Source organism: Sus scrofa, chromosome 6 (genome assembly GCF_054392235.1).
Source record: "Sus scrofa isolate SSC_HxYL_T2T_F1_AM1 chromosome 6, Sscrofa_HxYL_maternal_Yorkshire_Landrace_v2.0, whole genome shotgun sequence".
In the NCBI taxonomy this organism is placed as follows: domain Eukaryota; kingdom Metazoa; phylum Chordata; class Mammalia; order Artiodactyla; family Suidae; genus Sus; species Sus scrofa.
The window spans coordinates 149,114,934-149,138,392 of NC_139388.1; the positions used below are offsets into that span (position 1 = coordinate 149,114,934).

At 39.8% G+C, this 23,459-nt stretch overlaps 1 long non-coding RNA gene across 1 annotated transcript in view; it reads left to right on the forward strand.

The window, feature by feature from the left end:
* The window catches only part of LOC110261446 (uncharacterized), a 99,957-nt gene extending 80,426 nt beyond the window's left edge, over window positions 1-19,531 (forward strand). Inside the window, exon 3 of the long non-coding RNA XR_014808662.1 lies at window positions 17,638-19,531. This is a non-coding gene — a long non-coding RNA (uncharacterized LOC110261446). The remainder of the gene's footprint in view (window positions 1-17,637) is intronic.
* Window positions 19,532-23,459: the final 3,928 nt, after the last annotated feature.

The following is a 23,459-nucleotide window of genomic DNA, read 5'->3' on the forward strand; positions in this document are numbered from 1 at the left end:
AAAGAGCCAGAAGGGAGCCAAGGCAGTGAAAAGCAGAAAATGCTCACACCAGCAGACCAGAGCTAATTTTCTCAGGAGCTGCTGGCTCTTCCAGAGCCCTGACAGTAGCTGAGAGATGTGGGCAGGATAGCCCTGTGAATATTCTGGAAGCAAACAAGGATTTAGAGAACCCTATTTCTGTGTCTGCTCTTATCCCCATTTCATAGAGGAATAAACTGAGGCTCAGAGTAATCATCCAGCTTGTGTTCTTTTGGGTATACAAATTACTGTAAAGCAGTTACTACACACTGGGTGGCTAAAAACGACAGGAATTTATACTTTCACAGTTTTGGAAGCTAAAAGTCCAAAACCAAGGTGTCAGTTGCGCCGTGCTCTCTCTGAAGTTGTGAGGGCTGAGTCCTTTCTTGCTCCTTCTAGCTTCTGGGGGTTGCAGGTGTTCCTTGACCCTCCTTGATTTATGACAGCAGAATTTCAGTCTCCACCTCTGTTTTCACATGGTCAGCTTCACCCTCTGTGTCTCTGTGCCCTTCTAAGGACACCAGCCATTGAATTAGATGGGGCGCCTCCTAATCCAGGATGACCACATCTTAATTTGACTACATCTGCGAAGACCCTATTTCCAAATAAGTTAATGTTCACAGGTTCAAGGTGACCATGAATTTGGGGAGGAACCCTGTTCTAGCTAGTAACCTATAAGTGACCAAGCTCAGATTCCATCCCAGATTTTTCTAAGTCTGGTGTTCTTTATGCCCCAAATATTGCTGGATTCATGGTGCAATGTGTGTCCCTGGAAACCTAGAATTTGGTCCCTGGATAATGGCAACATCTCTCCTCCTGGGCCTTGGAGGTACAGCAGATGCAGTGCTTCCCTCTGCCCCCTGACACTGAGTCCTTCCCCACTGGGATTGCTCCTTCACCCCTTCTAGTGAACACCCAGACTTTTCTTTTTTTTAACTTTTTATAGTTGACTTACAATGCTCTGTCAATTGTTGTTGCATAGCAAAGTGACCCAGTCATGTATGTATGTGTGTGTATATATATATATATACATACACATTCCATTTCTTATATTTATCTTCCATCATGGTCTGTCCCAAGAGACTGGATATACAGTGGGACCTCATTGCTTATCTACTCCAAATGCAATAGTTTGCATTTACTCACCCCAAACTCCCAGTCCATCCCACTCCCTCCCCCTTGGCAACCACAAATCCATTCTCTCTGCCCATGAGTTTAACACCCAGACTTTCCTCCTGGTCCTGCTCATCTTTCTTGGGCTTCACAAGCACAATCTCAGAAAGAAGTTCCTCAGGCATCAAAGAACCCTAAAAGGAAAGAGACTCATAGATACAGAGAGCTAAATACAGAGTAGTTGATGGAGGGGAGGGAAAGAAAGGTCAAAATAGGTGAAGGGGATTAAGAGGTACAGACTTCCAGTAATAAACCAAATAAGCCATGGGACACAATGTGCAGCATAAGGAATATAGTCAGTAATGCCGTAATCATTTTATATGGCAGTAGGTGGTTACAAGACTTATCATGCCAATCATTTCATAATGATTTAATAGTTCAGTCAGTATGTTGTATACCTGAACCTAACATAATATTGTACGTCAACTATACTTCAATTAGAGAGAAAGAGAGAGAGAAGAAAAAAAGAGTCCTAAAGCTGATGTACATACTTACAACCAGCTCACAAACACCATCATCTTTATAAACACTGCTATTCCTTTTAGGCACTTCAGCAAAGGGCAAACTTTGCCCCCCAGCCCAGCTTCTGCCCACACACCGCCTTCAGGCTATTCTCCGGTGGGTGTTCAATTAGATCTGATATGAATTCGGAGCCCCCTAACCCTACACACCTACAAAATTCCTACATGTCTGTCATGCACTCTCAGCTTAGTGTCAGCTGCCTAAGAGAAGTGGCAAAGGTGATGATCTAGGATAACTTAGAATGAGACAGGCTGGACTTTGACCTTGAACTTTGCCTTGTTCTAGCTGCACCACAAGTTACCAACTTCTCTGAGCCTAAGTTCCTCCCTCTATAAGATGAGTAAAATAGCATTTCCTGATTGAGTTAGAATGAGGAACAGATAGGATAACGTGTGCCAAGCACGTGGCACCGTATAAAGTGCTCAATAAATGCACAGCAGGGGCCTTGGGTGCCCCATCCAGACATCCTTGCCCCCACCATTTCAGTGCACTTCACCCTGACTTTCCACCGCCAGCACTTGACCTTCTCCTGCCGCTGAGGTGCCAAGGAACTGCTCCCTGGGACTAGCCTTACACACATGGCTGTCAGGGGTCAGTGTTCAAATACCCCTGCTCCCTTGTTTCCTGAGTGGAATGGCTTTGAGCTGCTCTCAGAGGTTCCCCAGCAGAATTAAGCACCAGTTGTCCACAAGGGTGGCTGGCTTGATAAAGTGCTCTTTCTTGGCTGCATTGCCTCTCTGTCACTTCCCTACTCCCCTCCCGGTGATCCCTCTTCCTCTTCCAAATAAACTACTGGTACCTAAATCCTTGTCTCAGAGTTAGCTTCTGAGGGACTTAAAAGTAAGACAAAAAGGAAGCTGTTATTACAACCACACACACCTCATTGGTAAGATTCTCTACTCGTTAAAAAGACTTCACTATGTTGAGCTGGAATTTGCCTCCAAGTAGGTTTCCATCACTGGTTTCCATCTGTCCCCTAAGCCATACGAATTTCTTCCCTTCCCTTTTCTACTTCAGAGAGCTCACATTGCACATCCATCTCGCCCTTTCCTCACCATTAAGTCTTCTGCTCTCCATTGTAAAAATTTCCTGTGTCACACCTTTCTTCTTTATATTACAAGTCTCCTGGTCAACTAATCTCCTCCTAGTTCTGTAGGAACCAGATCTTCTCTTAAAGCAACATTCTCCATTCAGTTCTCAGGAATTTCATTTGCACTTTTTGGTTGTTGTTTTTTTTTTAGGGACACACCTGCGGCATATGGAGGTTCCCAGGCTGGGGTGGAATCGGAGTGGTAGTGGCCAGCCTACACCACAGCCACAGCAACGCGGGATCCAAGCCACACCTGTGACCTACACCCTAGCTCACAGCAACACTGGATCCTTAACCCACTGAGTGAGGCCATGGATCGAACCTGCATCCTCATGGATATTAGCTAGATTCTTTTCTGCTGAACCACAATGGGAACTCCTCATTTGCTTTTTTAATAGTTAAATCATTATGCAGATCTCGTTTTATTATAGTACTGAGAGAGAGAGAAAGAGAAGAAAGGAAGAAGGAGGAAAGGAGAGAGGGAGGGAAAGCAGGGAGGGAGAGAGGAAGGAAAATTCATGTTAAGCTCATTGAACTAAGATAGTGATTTAAGATGGAAACTTGAATCCACACGAACAAATGAAGAGACAAGAAATGATAAATAAGAAAGTTAATACGACAGAAGATAGGAATATAAAATTGACCCTTGAACAATACAGGGGTTAAGGGCACTAATCCTGAGGCAGTTGAAAATTTACATATAACTCTGCAATTGACCCTTTGCATCAGCAGATGTAACCAACTACATATCATGTAGAACTGTAATATGTATTTATTGGACTTGTACTGCTCAGGCCCATGTATAAGAGGACTTGAGCCGTTCAAACCCATGTTGGTCAACTGTATACTTGTTCTCCTTTTTACTCTCACTTTTAAAAGAAGACATAAATTTGTATAAATAATTATCACAATATGTTATTGAATTTATATCATTAATGGATGTAATATGCATAAAAATAATTCCACAAAAAAGAGGGGAAAGGGAATAGAGCTATATAAGAGTAACATTCTATATCTCACTAAAATTAATTTAGTATAAACCTTAAGCTGATTCTGATAATTTAAAATGTGTGTGTTAAGCTCTAGAGCAATCACTAAGGAAAAGACTAAAAAATACGGTGAAAACCATCATTAAAGAACCTTAAATGGCATGAATCTAACCATATCAAAAATAACATTAAATGTGAATGGGTAAACAGTACAATCAATAGGCAGACAGTGTCAGACTGGATTTTAAAAAATGGTCCAACTGGATGTTGCCATAGGAAACACACCTTAGATACAAAGATGTACTCAACAGTCTAGGTATAGAAGGTAATTTCTTCAACCCAATAAAGAGCAGCTACAAAACAACCCCACACCTAATAACATGCTTCATAGTAAAAGACTGGGTGTTTTCTCTTCAAGATAAGGGATAAGACATAGATGCCTACTCTCACTGCTTCTATTCAACATTGGACTAGAGGTTCTTACTACACCATAGCCAAGAAAAAAAGAAAGAAAGCATGCTTATTAAAAACAAAGAAGTAGGAGTTCCCGTCGTGGCGCAGTGGTTAACGAATCCGACTAGGAACCATGAGTTTGCGGATTCGGTCCCTGCCCTTGCTCAGTGGGTTAACGATCTGGCGTTGCCATGAGCTGTGGTGTAGGTTGCAGACGCGGCTCAGATCCCCTGTTGCTGTGGCTGTGGCGTAGGCCAGTGGCTACAGCTCCAATTAGACCCCTAGCCTGGGAACTTCCATATGCCGCGGGAGCAGCCCAAAGAAATAGCAAAAAAAAAAAAAAAGAAAAAAAAAAAAAAGTAAAACAATCTCTCCTGGTAGATGATGCAATTTCGTGTGTAGAAAATTTTAAGGACTCTGCTAAAACTGTTAGAGCTAATTAGCAAGTTCAGCAAGAGTGTAGGATTCAAAATAATATACAAAAATCAATTGTATTTCTATACCTTTGCAGTGTATAATCTGAAAATGATGTGCTATAAAAATTGCTTTTTTCCTTTTCAGTGAGAATTAAGATAGGGTATGCTAAGGATTTCTCTCGTTGTTTCTGTCTATGGAGATCTGAAATTTTATGGAAATTTCTCTAGTCATTGATTTAAGAATACTTTTTGAATGCCTGCTAGTCTGTGGCTATGTGTATAAACACTTGAGGACAGGCAGATGTTTTATTCTCTTGAGAATTTCAGGTCACCTTCAGCATTGTAGCTCTTCTTTCTGTGTCATGCCTGTGGTCAAATTCTTGCAGGGAACATATTAGGAAACAAACCACATTTTCATGTTGTAAGATAAACTGAGTTCCAACATTTTCTAGGTTACATCTCTGCAACTCAGAATACATTTTTGCATCATTCATAGAGCAGCCAAAAAATATCCTTTAACTCTGAATCTGGCTAAAATGCTGCTTTATTAAAAAATATTAAATTTCACTTTGGGAGGCCTTGTCCTTAGTAAACACTATGGAGTGCTCCCATTATAAACCTATCAACTCTCAGAGGAACCAATGTATTTAATTAGTTATTTGCACTTTTGTGTGTGTGCCTTTCTCAAAAGAATGTAAGCTCAGCAAGATCAGTCACTGTGCCTGCCTTGTTCACCTCTGCATTGCCAAGGCTTAATTATATTAAACACTGTGTGTGTATGGCGCATAGTTGAGACTTAGTAAATATTGGCCACGACTATTAGTAAAGCAGATAGAAAACTTAAGCATTGGAGTATGAGAAGACAACAGGAGGTGCTAGAATGAACAGTCAGAGGAGAGGAAGAGGCTTTGTTCAAATCCCTTATCACTGCTGTAGAAGAGGAAAAATAAATTTCCCTCTACCTACCAGCTTCTCAGCAGAGACCCTTGTAATAAAAGATAGATTACCAAGAGAAAATCAGGGAGTTCCCACTGTGGCACAGTGGGTTAAGAATCTGGTGTTGTCACAGCCGTGGCTCAGATTCAATCGCTGGCCCAGGAACTTACATATGGCAAAAAAAAAAAAAAAAAAAAAAAAAAAAAAAGAGAGAGAGAAAATCAAACAGACAAAGTTTATTGACATGTATACTATATATATTTCTCATGTCCAAATGGCAGACACCCAGAGAGAAATGAATAACTCTCTCAGGTAGCTTAAAACTCCAGTTTAAATATCATCTTCAGCTAAAGACAAAAGATGCCAGTTATGGGAAAGCTAACAGGAAGTTCAAAAGAACAAGTTTTGTTTTGTCAGAGTGCCTTCTCCGTTGTTAAGGGTCTTAGGTTATCTCTGGGAACTAAACTTTGTCCTTCCTGGTAGAGAGAGGAGGAGGGATACATTTGTCCATTTATGTCCTGCTTTTTGGCAGATTGGGAGATGGTAGAGAGCTTTTTCGTATCTGCTTCTTCTCAGTGGCCTTCAGCTCAAAACAACCCTTTTGCCAGAGTGGCATCTTTCAGGGTGGCATATTCCTGTTCCCCTTCATCAGCAAGCCCCATGTTCTTCCACAAGTAACTTTTCTTCTCTGACTCTTCATTTCCTCAGTATGAAATGTCTCTACGGATCAAATGGTATGGAGAAATACTTGAATTTACTTATCTTGTACAATACTACTTGAAGTGGGACAGGCATGATTAGTGAAAGATAGAGAGGTAGACAGAAACTTTCTGGGAGATTCTGAAGGAGACTTCTGAGGACTTTGAAGGACTTTGCAAGCGATGACACCGTTATTTGAATGTCTTCATTTTCCGGGAACACTTACGGCTCTCTGTCTCCTAGCTTTAAGTGTGTCATTAGAGTACCCTTATGCCCATCATTTGTAATTAGGGCCATTTTTGCACTCATGACAAGTCTGGAGAGAGAGTGTTTCATCATATAATGAGGTAAGAGACAGAAAAGGATCTGGGTAAACGAGATGTACGCGTTTGTGTGAGAAAGAAATGGCTGGCGATGAGGCAAACTGGTTTGTAAGTGCGAATGGCCGGAAAAACACAGCCGTGATGTTCTTCATGGGAAGGAAGAAAGGAAACGGTGGAGAAGAAATGCTGGATGAACCCGTTCCCTACATGCTGTGCCTCCAAGGACAGTATCAACCCACAGTGATTAGCGGAATGCAGAGGAGAGATTACCTTTACATGAGAGAGGCGAGATCAACTGCTCCTTTGCTGACGGATTTTTTTTTTCTAATTAAAAAGGACAGAGGACATTTCTCTTTTTACTCAATACCTTAGTTCTTTTGCAACGGGGGTACAGTTTTGACGTCTTAATCTGACATAGGGGAACTCTTTCAGTATCCTGAGGTTGAAGCAGGTATTCCCACTCCTCGCTCTGGCAGGACTGAAGGCAAGAGAACCATCAAAATCTCCCCCTGGGATATAGTCCCTCTGTCCTGGAGAATCATGGAGAGAGAGGCTATTCTCTAGACCAGAAAGAGACATCCCAGGCAGAATGGAGGAGGAGGTAGAGAAGTCTATAGACCCTGGAATCAAGGGAGCCCTAAACCCCAGACAATGTGTCAGAGCCACAGAGAAGAGGGCAGCTGCCTGTGCTTCTTGTAAAGCTACAGAGGTGGAGAGGAGAGAACTGCAAACTTGTTGGTGCCTTCTGGACCCTAGATAGTCCCAGAAAAATCCCTATGTCCCAACCATGGCATGGAAGAGTGTCATTGACTCTGAAATGGGTGAGGAAGTTTCAGTGGTTCGAGGGGAGGGCAAGGGACTATTCCACACTCCCCAGCCCTCATTAAGCAGGCACATATTGGCCCATGTTGTAGGTTGAACTGTGTCCCGTAAAAAGATATATTGACGTGCTAACCTCCAGTATCTGTGAAAGTGATGTTATTAGGAAATAAATAGTACCTTTGCAGAAGTAATCAAGTTAAAATGAGGCCATGCTCCATAATGGTGGGCCCTGCCAAAACCTTGATTTTCAACTTCTGGTCTCCAATGTTATAGTGAGCAAAGAGATTTGTATGGTTTTAACCACCCAGTTTGTGGCACTTTGTTCAAGCAACCTTAAAAAACTAATACAGGACCCTAAAACATCTTGGAACTGTGATACAACCCAAGATAAAAATTTTAAAATATTTAAATTAAAAAATTTCCCTCCAGCCAAAGGAAAAAGAGAACTTCCCCCTTCCTCTAAATTTAACATTTTCTTTAGAAAACTTGGTGTTATAAATGCTTTCTCTGTTTCTTTGAGATGTATGCAAATCTTTTTAAAAGTTAAATAAGCCACTTGCCAGTTTTGCATCCCAGGAATGCTTTTCTTGGAGGCCTCAGAGCTATCTCTGAACATCAAGGAGGCTGGTGCCTGCATCTGTGGGAGTTTAAGCCTACCACTTGGCTCCGTAATGTAACTTCTGCTTCTTCTAATGATAGAAGTTTTGTTTTTCCTTTTAGTAAAGACAGTTATATGCGTATGTAGTGGATTGTGTCTGCCTGGCTATATAAAAGAGTGAGATTTCTTTCTCGGCAATTCCCTTAGCAGATTGCTTATGATATGCATCACAGTCTGGTTTAATGCTTAGGATTCACTGGGTTGGCACAAGATTTTATATTGAATTATTTCCCTTAACAACTCCAATACTGGAGTGTCATGCCAGATGCTTTAGGTCTGAATCTGATAAATCTACTCCACTTACCAATTGCCTTATGTTATTGCAGCCACTCAGCTTTCTTGGAGTTCATGTTTGCACTATATACCTTTTTCCACTCCTAAACTTTTTAAAAAAACTAATCATCTAATCTTATTGTTTCCATGCTTAAAAATTTCAGTCGTTCCCCACTGTCAACCCATTGTCTAAATCCCGCAGCACTGCATACGTTTTTTAATTATACAAGTTTTATTATCCGAGTGCAATCTTCCTAACATCATCTATCATCAGTGCTTTGTAGTAGGAACTTTTGATATTTTTATATAATGAAATGATGTCATATGGGTAGAAAGCTAAGGGAAAAAATGGAGCTAGGAAAAGTTTTCTAGTCCTAGTGAAGCCATGAACTCAGACAAGGGTCAAAAAAAAAAAAAAAAGCAAAAACCCACTTTACTTATTTGGTCTCAACATCTTCATCATAAATAGAAGACTTAACTTTCTTGACTGAATTACTTCATCTGAAAATGTAAGGTTAACTTTAGGATTCTCCTGGAGAAGTGCATTTGGCCAGTACTTTTCTGCTAGGAGAAGTGCATTTGGCCAGTACTGATTCCTGCCTTAGTCCTGTATCACAAGTAATGACCACAGTATGATACATTTTGTGATTGCTTGTGTATCAACCACAGCCTGCTTTTTACCTAGTTTTTACTCTTGGTTTCCTTGGAGAGCAAATGTTGAGTGAGCATGGTACCTGAACTTAGGCTATTTGTTTATCTTTTCATTAATTTATCAATATATACTGGACTAAATGGTATATACTGGACACTTATTACACACCAGATATGTATAGGTGAATAAATCAACTTCCTGTCACTCACAGTCAGTCTTCCCAAGTGTGGGAGCTCTTCAGGTTCTCGGTGTCACGAAAACCCAGGGAGCGCATTCATCCCGTGACCACATGAAGAGTAATCACTACATCACACCCCACCTCCCACCCAAGGAAGGCTGCAACATAATGGCCCTGCTTAGTGTGTTTCTCAGCTCTCACTAACATCTGGTTCAGTTTGAAATTGATAGCTAATAATGACCGTATAGCCCAGAGAAACCTACTCAATATTCTAATAACCCATACAGAGGGAAAAAATGTGTATGTATATAGATTACTTCACTGTTTACCTGAAACTGATACAACACTGTCAACTCAACTATACACCAATAAAAAATTTTTTTAAAAAAGAGTGCATCAAGTAAGCCAAGCATAAGATGGTCTTACTTGAAAAAAGCAAAGTAACAGGAAGCCTGTTGAAAAGGTCTTACAGAGAGTTTCAGTCTCTTAGGTTTTTTAGCTTTAAATACGTCAAAAGCCAAACCTTGCAAAAGTCATTCCCACTTGGATACATTCTTATTCTGTTTAATTCAGACCAGTGTCAACAATCCTAACAGTTTAAGATGCCTCTGGATTGACATTTCCCAAAGTATGTTCTGTGAAATACAAATAAAAGAGTTATTTGATGGAAAGGTTCTGAGGTTAAATAAATCTGGAAAACACTAGGTCAAATAGGTTTCTTTATTGGTCCGGAAGAGACGAATGTGCTAATGAGGAGTGTGGGTCTCTAAGAAAAGGAATAGGGCGTCTTAGATCAATAGAACACTGTTTTCAGGAAGCAGATCATAGGACTGGTCTTCTGTTAAAGCCATTTTGGAAAATCTTGCCATCAATGTGTTGATTCTTTGTCCTCAGCCAAGACCACCTGTTAATACACATCTTAGTGGGTGATATAATATGTGGCAATAAGCCAGAAGTGGGTGGGGGGGACAGGGCACAACGTGTGTCTCAGGGAAAAGGCATTCTTGAATTTTCTGACATTCTGTGGCACTGACCCTCAAAGAATAATGGTAAGACCAGATACTCAGCTCCCAGTGGGCAAGGGTCACCTCTGCCTCCTCAATACCCCTCACAAGTTGGTATTCAAGACATATCTGTTGCAGTAAACTTAATGCACAGGTTTGCACACATATCGCAGGCTTCACATGAGTGTATGTGGGCTTCTAAGCATGAGCAACTGCATTCATTTAATTCATCATAAACATTTTGTCCTAGCCTATCTTTAGCACTGCCTGTATGGAAAACTTTTTATGAGCAACGCAGAGAATATTGTACTGCTTTGTTCTAATTTTTCCTGAAAGCCAATAACACTGTGATCAGGAGAAAATCAGCCCTGCTGCTGAGGCTGAGAGCCACTTACAGGTGACCTTTTCAGCATGTAAATTGCTACCCTCTTTGCCTCGCCTGCCTTGAAATTTCCCAGCACTGGTCCCACAAAACAGAGTGGCAGCAAATGTCATCCTTGTACCATGGCTGACAGAGAGAAAAATAAATATTCCTTTTACCTATCCTTTTGGGAAGGAAAACTCAGCAGTCGTGACCTGCTGTGGGTCAAAATTTCCCCCAGATGCTATGATTTTGCTTCTGGATCTTAGATAATTTCCATATGCTAAAGAGGAAGGGAGGGGGCAGGTCCCAGAGCGAGGCCCAGACTGCAGCAGCGTGTTCCCGATGATTCTCTTCGTGCGAGCCAGCGGCGGGCCCAGCATACTAAGTACTCTCTGGCGCTATTTTTCTTTTCTAAAACGTCAATGCTGTTGTAATCTGAAAGAAGAACCTGCGTCCCCAGGGGAGCATTTGGAGAGAGGCTTAGTCATAAGGACGCATGTATTGATTTTACCTGCCATGCCCTGAGCTCTGCAAGGATCTGGAACTTTCAAAGAAACAGTGCCTTTATTTATTACCTCCATCTTTGGACTGAAATATCTCCATTGATGGGGCTGAGCTAGTGAGGAATGAGGGAGGGGGCGCTGGGGGGGGCGGTTGGGTTTTTTGTTTGTTTGTTTCTGTTTTAATTTTCTTACTGTGAAAAATTTTAATGTACCCCAAAGACAGATAATTCAATAATCATCAAGGCTTTGCCACATGGTTTCATCTCCCCCCCCACTTCCTTTCTTTGACTCAAGTAGTTTAAAACAAACCCCACTGTCATTTCATGCCTACCTTCTTGAAAACACATCTTTAAAAAAACCCAAAATGCTCCAAAAACATCAGATTTACTCAAAGTACGACATCATAACTTCTGTTTCATAGTGGGTGGTCATATTTGAAGTATCAGGATAATTTCAGATTTCCTGATTGCTGCTCTTTTTTTTTTTAACCCAGAAAATTAAATTTTATTAGATTAAAATGCCTCATAAGTCACATATCTATAAATTAATCCTATGGTTTCTTTCTTTCTTTTTTTTTTTTTTTTGATTGAAGTGTAGTTGATTTACAAGGGGGTGCCCCAATTGTTCTTTTTATGATTGTTTTATTGAAACAAGAATCTAAGCAAGGGCAACACATTTCATTTGGTTGTATGTCTCTTAAATTTCTTTTAATCTGGAGTCATCCCCTCTCCCCTATTTTTTCATGCCGTCAATATGTTGAAAATGAGTTATGCTGCTTTAAAAAGAAACAGATCTCTAATATCATTCAGATATTAGATTAGATTCCCTTTCTTTTCCATCATCTCCCTACCCAGGGAAAGGGGAGCTTTAATATCCATGGAAGGGAGTCCTGGTGCTCAACATTATTTCTCTCCTTCTTCAAGGACTGGAATTTTAGGTTGGGCCCAATGTAAAAACCACATACCCCATCACCTTCACAGTTAGATGTGGCCATGTGTGGAAAAGTGACGGTGAACTTTGCAAGTTCCAGATGATATCCTTCAAGAAGAAAGGCTCTGCCCACCCTTGCTCTTCCTTCCTCCTGCCTGTAACAGGAGAGCACCCCAGGAAGGGCAGAGCCACAGAAGGGAAGGTAGCAGGCACCCTGCTGATTTGGTGAAGCAGAGCTGTCATTCCTGTTCAGATTCACATCAGAGATAAACATCTCCCTTGCTGAAGCCACTGTTACTTTGGGACTTTGTCTAATGCAGCTACGCATATTTGCTTACAAATTTAATATCCATATTTCATATGTCTTCAACCTAATTTTCTGTTTCTATGCCTTTGGGAAGGTATTTCATCTCACTAATTCTGAGTTTCCTCAAATATTAAAAGGAATGATATGAGTACCTACCTATCTCATAGCATTGTTCCAGGAATTAATTCACGCATGTATTATTCAACAGATAAATATTGAGTACCCTGTGTCAGTTAATATTCTGTGGGCTGGCTGGGCATGCAGTTTTGCATAAGACTTTCTTTCTGCCCTGCAGGAGGTGATGCTCTATCAAGGGATTTAAGAGTAAACAGATAAATTTACAATAGGAGGACTTGGGCACTCTGTGCTATGGAAACATGGGGGAGGGGCATCAGGAGAAGTTCCAGGTGGGGAGGATCTGAGACGGAGGGAAGGGCAGAATTACATCAAAGGAGCTTGTACACTATTGGGAACTATTGGACTGTTTGTTGCCTTTCTCACTCACTCACTTGAAAACATATGTTGCTGTCCTACTTTGTACCAGGCACTGTGCTGAATGCTGCACACAGGTGACTAAAAATCTGTGTTTTGCTTGGGGGAAGTACACAGTCTAGTGAAGGAGACAGATGTTAAGAGATAAATTATAAAACACAGTAAGAAGTACTTCAACAGGACCCTGAACACAGCAGTAGAAAGAGAACACAGACAAAAATAATAGCAATTAACAGTGAGGGAGCTCTCACCATGAGCTCAACACTATGCTAAGCACTTTATCCACGGATCTGATTTTTAATGGTAATAACAACAACACTTATAGGGTTTGAGCCAGGCACTCCTCAATGCTTTGAATGCATTAATTTATTCATTCGTACAATAATATCCCTAAAAGATAAGAAATGTTATTATCTCCGTGACAATGGTTTTCAGATGAGAAAAGCAGAGACATTAAACCCCTTGCCCAAGGTCATGTGACCGGGACATGAGCTTGGGCTCCAACTCTACACAACCCAACACAGTACCTAATTTCACATGGGGTAGGGGCTTTGGGGGAGATGAAATTATATGGACCTCCACTAAAGCAGAACAATAGGCATAGAGAGGAGACTAGTTATCTGCAGAAGACTGGACAGGATTTGTTGCTTATTAGATATTGGTGGGAGGTGAAGGAGCGGAGGAAAGACCTAGGGAGCTAAAGAGAGACTTTAGGAGGGCCTAGCAGAGGAGGATAGGAAGATAGCAATGCCATTAATCAAAAATATGAGAAAATAGATGTAGTAAGGGAAAGACAAAGAACCTTGTTTGATCATGTTTCCCTTGAAAGTCCTGATGGAAATCCAGTTGCAGAGGAGAAGCTGGAGCTCAGGAAAGAGGGTAAAGCCAGAAATAAAGACTGCTCAATCATTAGCATGGAGGGGCTGGTCATAGAAAACATGGGATGAGATCATACCTGGAGTTGAAGTGTGGGGCAAGAATAAAAGAGAACCAAGAAGAGAGCCAGGAGAAACTCTAGCATTTAAGGGTACCAAGTCACACTAGTATTTGGCTTTCTACAGACTTGACTTTTTTAACTGAAATATTGTTGACATACAATATTATGTTAGTTTCAGACATACAACACAGTGACTTGACACTTATATGCATTACAGATTGATCACCACATAATTCTAATAACCATCTGTCACCATACAAAGTTACTATTATTGGCTATATTCCCTATGCTATACATTACATTCCCATGATTTATTTATAATATAACTGGAGGCTTGTACCTCTTAACTCCTTTGACCTATTTCTTCCACATTCCTACCCCCTCCCTTTTGGCAACAACCTGTTTGTTTCTATATCTATTTTGTATTGTATTTCTATATCTATTTCTGTATTGTATTGTATTTTTGTTTTATTCGCTTGCTTGTTTTGTTTGTCAGATTCCACATATAAGTGAAGTCATACAGTAATTGTCTTTCTCTGACTTATTTCATTTAGCATAATATCCTCTGGGTCCATCAATGTTGTCACAAATGACAAGATTTCATTCTTTTTAATGACCAAATAATATTCCATTGTTTCTATATTTGTGAGTGTGTGTGTGTGTGTGTGTATGTGTGTGTAGAACACATTTTTTTTATCCGTTTGCCTATCAAAGGACAGTGAGGTGGCTTCCATAATTTGTAAATAGTGCTGCAATGGACATAGGGGTGCATATATATCTTCAAACTAGTGTTTTTTTTTCCTTGAGACAAATACTCAGACGTGGAATTTCTGGATCATATCTATTTTTAATTTCTGAGGAAACTCCACATCATTTTCCATAGCTACACCAATTTACATTCCCACCAACAGTGCACAAGGGTTAGCTTTCCTCCACATCCTTGCCAGCACTTGTTATTTGTTGTCTTTTTGATGATGGTTATTTGAACAGTCGTGAGGTGATATATCATTGCAGTTTTGATTTGCATTTCCTTAATGATTCATGATGTCGGGCATTTTTAATGTTTCTATTGGCCATCCCTAAGTCTTCTTTGGAAATATGTCTGTTCAGGTCCTCTGCCCATTTTTTTCATCAGATTGTATTTTTGATGTTGCATTTTGTGAGTTCTTGAAATATATTGGATCTTAACTCCTTATTAGATATGTCATTTGCAAATATCTTCTTCTATTCAGTAGGTTACCTTTTCATTTCCTTGATGATTTCCTTCACTGTGCAAAACCTTTTTAGTTTGATGTGCTCTCATCTTTTTTCTTTTGTTTTTATTTTCTTTGCCTGAGGAGACATGCTCAAAAAACATCACTAAGACTGATGTCAAAGTGCTTACTGCCTGTGTTATCTTCTAAGTGTTCTATGGTTTCAAGTCTTACATTTAAGTTTTTAATCCACTTTGAGTTTATTTGTGTATATAGTGTAAGAAAGTTGTCCAGTTTTATTCTTTTGCATACTGCTGTCCAGTTTTCCCAACACTATTTATTGAAGAAACTGTCTTTTTTCACAGTATATTCTTGGATCATTTGCTGTAAATTAATTAACTATATAAGCATGGGATTACTTCTTGACTCTCTGTTCTGTCCCACTGAGCTCTTTGTTTTTGTGCCAGTACCATATTGTTTTGATTATTCTAGTTTGTAGTATAGTTTGAAATCAGGGAGCATGATACTTCCAGCTTTGGTCTTCTTTCTTAGGATTGCTTTGCATATTCGGGGTCTTTGTGAATCTATACAACTTTTAGGATTGTTTTGTTCTAGTTCTATGGAATTCGTAGAAGATAGTCAACATAGAGATTATTCTTAGTTGTAAAGTGAGAATAGGTGTCACAAAGGATGATTGTCCTTTCCCAGTCATCCTTCGTGACAGCAAAGCCTAGAAGAGTATTGTGTATTCCACACTCCTTAAACAAATGTGGCATCAAGATACATGGTAATAATGTTTTCTGAAGCGTTATCTGACAATCTGGAAACAATATCAAAGAAAGAAAATGGTTGCATACCTCTTAACTTGGGGAGAAATTGCAATGGGTAAAGGGTATGAGTTACACAGAATAAATGGTAAAAAATACAGCTTTTCCATGATCATCGAGTCCAAATTGGGTAGGAAAGAAGATGAGTGCAGGTGGATGCTGATGTCTTGGACCTGGGAAGTTCAAATCCATGTGCCTGCTGATTCACTATCAGTGAAAGCCCTCTTCCTGGTTGGCAGTTGACCATCTTCTTACTTATTGACATATGACAGAAAGAGATCTCGTATTTCCTCCTTTTTTTATAAGGACATTTATACCACCATGAGGGCCCCACTCTCACAACACTGATCTAACCCAAATTACCTCCCAATAGCAGGCAGCATCTTCAAATACCACCACAAAGGGGATTAGAGCTTCAACATATGACATTGGGAGGAATCCATTCAGTCTGCAGCACCCAAGTGCACACTGCAGTTGCCTGGTAGTGCTTGTAATCAAGCTCAGATCCGATTCACAAGTCTGTGTGCCTTCCTTTCTACCTTGTTTAAATTTTACACCTGATCTTCTTCCTGTAATTTAAATTTTACACCTGATCTTCTTCCAAAATGGATTAGAGGAGGCATACTACTATTATTTCTAACATGAGTTAAAAGTACTTTTTATCCCCAAGTAATGTGTTTTAATAGGTAATAAGGAGTGTAGAGGAGAATCTATCAATCACGAAATGGAACTAATAAGGAAGTTTTAAAGGAGACCAGTGTGGGGAGAAGAAATAAGTGATCTCCTAAGGAGAACTGTGAATGGAGCATAACTCTAGGATGCTGCATTTCAGTTTACTTGCAGTATTAGTTTCCTATCACTGCTATATCAATTTACCACAAACTTAGTGGCTAAAAACACTATAAATTTCTTACATTTCTGGAGGCTTGAAGTCTGAAATGAGTCTTATGGAACTAAATCAAGGAGGTGGCAGGACCATATTCCTTTTGGAGGCTTCAGGGGGAGAATCAATTTCCCTGACTTCCTCATCTTTGAAAGGCTGCCTGTACTCCTTGGCTCACGGCCCCTTCCTCCTCCTCCAAAATGCATCCTCCCAACCTCTGTTTCTGTCATTACATATCCTTCTTCTCACTGTGGCCCTCCTGCCTCTCTCTTATAAGGACCATTGTGTTTATATTGGTCCTACCCAGATAATCCAGAATAATCTCCCCAAGTCAAGACCTTTAATCACACCTGCAAAATGCCCTTTTCCATGTAAGTAACATATTCATAAGTCCTTGGGTATTAAGGCATTGACATCTTTGTAAGGGCCTTTATTCAGCCTATTGCACCTGCTAATGGTTGTCCATTAGTGAATAGTAGCACTAAGAGGCACAGTACCATGGCTGTTACTAAATCAGGTTGCAATTCCTAGCACTTAAAAACTTTCTAAAGAAGAAATTGGGAGTGTAGCACCGATAAGCCAGTTGAATAATGTTCCTCTATATATCGAAGTATGCAATATGTATGGTGTAGCCAATTGTAGCTGACGATAATTGCTCTGAATAATGAACATCTCCAGGCATAAGATGTATGACTCTTATTATGTTAATGTTTGGGAGCTTAAAAGGAGAGCATGAATTATATTCATGATTCACTCCTCTCCGTGAGATGTGAAGGGGACAATAAAACATTGCTGTCATCAAGCGCAGGACTTGATTTCTTTCTCTACCCCTTATGGCAAAAGCCGTCTTAGGCAAGCAAGATGTACTTTCTCATCTAGAGAAATGAAATAATAATAACTTCTTTGTAGGGTGGTTTGGAGTTTCAACAGAGGTGAGAGAGGTGGTACAGGAGAGCACTTTGTAGTGTTTACTCTCATCAGACTACTATTCACAGGTGCCATCATTCACATGTACTTGGTACCCACTCCTTCTGAACCCACAGGAAAATCTCCTTTCACTAACCCCCTTGAAGATAGGAGTTATATAACTTGCTTCAGCCAACAAAGATGATTGAGAACTCTCCAAGCTACACTTCCTCTGCCGTGGTGATTGTGAAAGCAAGTCTAGACATCAAGTGCTACACACAAAATACCTGAAATTCTGAGCCAACAAGAAAATTGCACTGAAAAGAAGCCCAGAGTCAAAAACACAATGGAAAGGAGCAAGAAAGAGACTCTGGCTTAAAGCCACTAACATTCTGGGGTGGGGGCGGGGGGGGGTGCTGAATTTTTAGAATTAAACGAGTTTAATCTGGCTAACATTCTGTTACAGAGAGAAGAGTTTGAAGGTGGGAGAGGCTGCTTCAGTGAGATTTTGATTCTAAACTACTTCAGAGATTTAAGGCTTTCAGGCTCAGTATATCATAGTAATATTAATAGGAATGTAACCGTTACTGGTGCATATGACACTGAAGGCACATCAAGCACTTTAGATTTGTTGCACATACCTATATTGTTTACCCAGGTATCTACAGTGTCAAGAAAAATGTAAAAATGAAGTGGGTACTTAATAAATATTTGCTAAATTAGTAAATTTCTGTTTTCTATGAGGAAAGAATTTTAGCATTAAGTTAAAGAAAGCTGGAGTTTTATTAAGTTGTAATAGACAGGCATTAATGTTAAACGAGTAGGGTTACTCACTGTACATAGGCATTCACTTGCTTTTCAAACATTCCTCCTGGGTACTGTCATCATCAACTGATGTATTGAATGTTTGGTAAAGCCGCAGTCTTTACTGGTTTTCTTGGTGTTAAGTTATAATAGAGGTAAGGTGAACAAGCAAAAGATAATAGGTATCATAGAGAACAGAGTAGAATCTTTCATCATTATTATTAAGAAATATAGCACATATTCAGGAGCTCCTGTTGTGGCTCAACCGTTAGCAAACACAGCTAGCATCCATGAGGACGCAGGTTTGATCCCTGGCCTCGCTCAGTGGGTTAAGAATCCAGGCTTGCCATGAGCTGTGATGTAGGTCACAGACACAACTCAGATCCCACATTGCTATGGCTGTGGTGTGGGCCAGCGGCTACAGCTCCGATTGGACCCCCAGCCTGGGAACCTTCATATGCCACAGGTGCAGCCCTAAAAAGACCAAAAAAAAAGAGAAATATCTCATATATTCAAAAGAGCACATATGCATAGTTTAGTTTAATAAAAAAAAATATATGTCATATATCCTCCCAGAGTTTCATAGAAATCCTAGTACCTCTGATGTCCTCTCTCTGCCCCAGCCTTGAGGACTTCTTTTCCATTCAAAGATGTCACTCTCCCGAACTTTGTGTCAATCATTCCCTTTTCCTCTTAAACTTGTACTTCCTATACATAGTATCCCTAAATAATATATTTTTGTGTGAGTTCCCTTGTGGCACAGTGGGTTAAGGATCTGTCGTCACTGCTGTGGCTCAGGTCACTGCTGTGGTATGGGTCAGTCCCTGGCCTGGACTTCCACATGCCATGGGTGCACCCAAAAATATGCAAAAACATATTCTCTCTCTCTTTTTTTTTTTAACCACACCTGTGGTATATAGGCATTCCCAGGCCAGGGATCAAACCCACACAGCAGTGACAACAACAGCTCCTTAACCCACTGCTCTACAAGGGGACTCTTATTTTTGCATATTTTTAAACTTTACATTACTCTTCATATCATACTTTGTGTATTCTTCTGAGTCATTTTATTTTGCTTAATAATATGTTTTGGAAAGTCATCAATATCGAGGTGTATAGCTGTCATGTAATCACTTTCATTACTATAAAGCATATTAAATTACCTGGTCAATTTTTTATGGATTTGGGCATTTCCTTGTTTATTTCTGTAATGAACAATTATGCTATAGTATTCTTGTAAACATGCAAGATTTTCTTTACCTATTGTTTCATTTTGGCTTGGTTTCAACCATGAATGATAGAAACCCAAAATAGCAATGGGTTAATCCAGATCAAAATGTATTTCTTAGTTAAGTCCAGGTGGATGTGGTACACAGCAAGTATAGCTGTTCCACTCTCCTCATGGCGGTGCCATTTCTAGAGTATGGTTCTCGTCCTCACTGTCCAAGATGATGATGTTCTCTATTTCAGCCCATGAGATGAAGTAAGAATAAAAAATCAGGTACGAAGTATATACATCACATGTCTATTAAGGATGTTTCCTGGAAAATGCTACAAATATTTCTACTTATATCCCATTGGCCAGAAATCATGTGGCTATGTCTAGCTGCATTGGAGAGTGAGAAATTAAGTCTTCATTCTGGACTGGCACATGACCAGCTAGAAACTGTAGTTCCACGCAGAAAGAAGAGAATGAATATTGAGAACTGGAAGGCTTTACCATAGGTACATACCTAGACGTAAAATTGCTCGGTGACAAGCTCTGCATATGTTCATTTGTGTAAGGCAACACCAAATCATTCCCCCAAGTGTTTGTACCAGAAGGTAAAACATGAATATATTCATTTATTAAACAAGTATTTATGGAACACCTGCTATGCACCAGCATTGTTCTAAGAGGTAGGCTATAACAGTGAGCTCAAATTCCAGTGAAGATTACAAAAAAAAAAAAAGGATAAATAAATAAATGTTAAAATTTGGGGTGTGAAGTAATTAGCAGTGAAGTAGAGTAGCAGATGGAGATTATTTCAGTACTAGGTTTTAGAGAGTGGTGAAGGAAGATCAGTTTCCAGGGGCCAGAAAAAGATAGATCTGAAAGAGCACAAGTGGACTAAATTCAGACCCTTCTGTGTCTTTCCTTGGCACATAAGAACAAACTTGTCTTTTCTAATAAATGGGCTTCTTGTTTAGCACATCAAAAAAACTGGGCATGATGTTACTGATAATGTATTCAAATAATAATTATTCTGGTGAGGACCTCTTACCTGGAATACAATAGAGCTATCAAGTTCAGAGTCCAGTCTTTCATTTTCCATTTATTCATCAAGTACATTACATATACAAAGCATTGTACTGACTAAAGAGGTATTAAAAATGCACAGAACAAGGGTGCAAATGCTAGCTTGAAGGCACAAAAACAATACAGCTACACTGCTATTAAAAGTGGGTACAGGAGGATAGGTAGCCTGCCTGAAAACATTCAAGGCTAGAGTGCACACTCCAGGAAACAATGCCCAGATGCCAGTGCCCATATTTATTTTCCCAAAATATGCTTAGAGGGCTTCTTCAAACCAATAGCCAAGTTGAGGGTTTTTCCTTTCTTGTTATGGTTATAATTCTACTACCACTAATCCAGCTCCCATTGTCTAGGAAAATTATATAAGAATCAATACAATTTGAACATTATGCAGACATATTCTCCCTGCGTTTTAAAAATCAGTTGGGTGTAAGCTATGTGATAGTATAAAAACACATATTTCAGCATAGAAAATTCTATTTATATACTCATTGCATATTCCACATTTGACTATCCAATCCTCTAATACAAAGTATTGCTCGATATAACTTAATATCCCCATCCCTTATTCCTATCACACTATTTGATTGCTAATTTTTGAATACATTTTTGGTGAAGGGTCTAGAAACAGCATGATGACAATCTATCCAAAACTGGCTTGAACTTGTAGCCTTGTCATAAATAGGTCTCAACTTCAGGCAGCTGAGTGAACCAAACTCAAACATCAGGGAAGCCATAATGAAGAAAGCATCCACCATTCAATACACCAAAATTGAGTGTAGAAAGCACTCTCTTTGTGAACACTGTTGACCTAAAACAGATAGCCTAGATATTCCTCCAGCAAGGATGGTTTGACTTGGGGTCATCAGATAAAAACACTTTGGAGTCTGCAACCATGGCAAGCCACATACAAATCCCTGCAGGCAATGAAAGAGAACACTTTTATAGAAGGGAAAAGGAAATTGGGAGGGTGATGGTAAATGAAGAGTCTATGGTTTTAATTGGCTGACTTGTTGCCAGGAAAGAAAAAGATCTTTGCTCTTCTTGTTGGGCTCTGCTATCATTCCAGAGCCTGAGAACTCCCCCCTTGGTCTTCCAACTCTATTTAATTGAGGTATCTTTTTTTAAGCATATCCCCCTTTTGATCAAGACCTGTCTCTGAAATTATCACTGATTAAGTGTCGGGTTTTCTAGTTTTAGTGACTTTTTGTCTCCCAGTGCCCAGAGGATCTTTCTTGCATGTGATGTCGCACTTCATAGGGAAAGTTCACAGATTGGAAACCTATTGAGTAACAAGGAGGTTTAGGATGGAGAATTCTCAAGCACTTTCCATCTAATGTCCACATGTTATCAAGATCACAGACACTGGAAATCATCTTAAGTGTTATGTCATCCTCAAAGATTTGGCAAAAAACTTCCAAAAGGCCTAGTCCATAGATCTTAGGAAAAGTGTCTTATCAGATGTCATCTGCTTCAATTCTGGGAAATCTTTTCTTTGCAGATCACCAGATGATATGCAAGTCCATTTAGGGTTTGGTACTTTCTTTTGGTGTATCATGTAATTCCAAGAGTCCAGTCCTTGGAGTTTGGCAGTACAAAGTTATATTGGCAATACTTTCAAGTAAGGCTGAGGAGAGTTCTTTGGGAGGTGTCTTCTTTCAATAGATGAAATCTCCAGATTGCAAGATGTGATGACTTAAGGTCTTTGTCTCCCAGGAAGACTCTGAAAATATTGCTCTACAAAAATCATTGTTATTTTTAATAGAAGCAATTAGGCCTTTGCAATATTGGAATAATTCTCCTTTTATCAGTTATGGGTCAAAAGATGCAGGATTCAAGTGCATTGGGCATTCTGTGACCATCTAAATGGTGAGGGTTCATGAGTTCCAAAAGAGGCGGGTCTAAGATTTAAATAGACCAATGGCAATCCTTTTGGCCAAGGTATTTGTAGGGCATCTACAAATTTTATCAATTGAGTCTTAATAATGCTGTTAGTGCATTTGACTAAACCAGAAGATTGAGGGTGGGAAGCACAGTGAAAGTGTTGTAAAAACCAGTCAAACAGCACAGTCTTATCAGAGTGCCTGGCCAGTAAAATGGGTTCCTCAATTACTATGGAGTTTGAGAAGAGTTCCCCAGGTAGGGATAATCTTTTCCAAAAGAGCTTTAGCCACAAGAGGTATAAGAAAAGACTTCAGTCCAGTGGGAAAGCATACAGATTATGACTAAAGCATTTACATTCATGATATGAAAGAAGTTGTATGAAATTTACTTGCCAGACTTTGAATGATCCATTAGGCACTTAAAAATGTCTGGGAGCAGTAAAAAGAGGCTTCCCTGGGTTGTTCTTCAAACAAATGGAACACTTGAAGTAGGCACTTCTTGCAGTCTTGTTGATGTTTCTAAACCAATATTGACCATGAACACTATCATTTTGTCAGCAGACCAATGGTTTAATGCATGTACAGTGGTAAGGGGTAGGGCTCTTAGATTCTCAGGTGGGACTGTGTTGTTGGAGTTCCGGGTGGTTTAGCAGTTAAAGTTTCAGTGTTGTCACTGCTATGGCTCACGTTCAATCCCTGGCCTCGGAATTTCTGCATGCTACAGGTGCACCTCCCCCCACCAAAAAAAGATGTTATCACATAGAACCATATTATTATTGGTACAAACCATAGTTTTCTCTTTCTACCAAACCAACAATTGTTGAATTTCCAATTTTGCTTTTACTTTTTTGAGGCCAATCATTGGGCTGCTCTAGCTACTTTTTCCGAGTTATCATTTGGGGAAATATCCTTTTGGACCATGACAGGT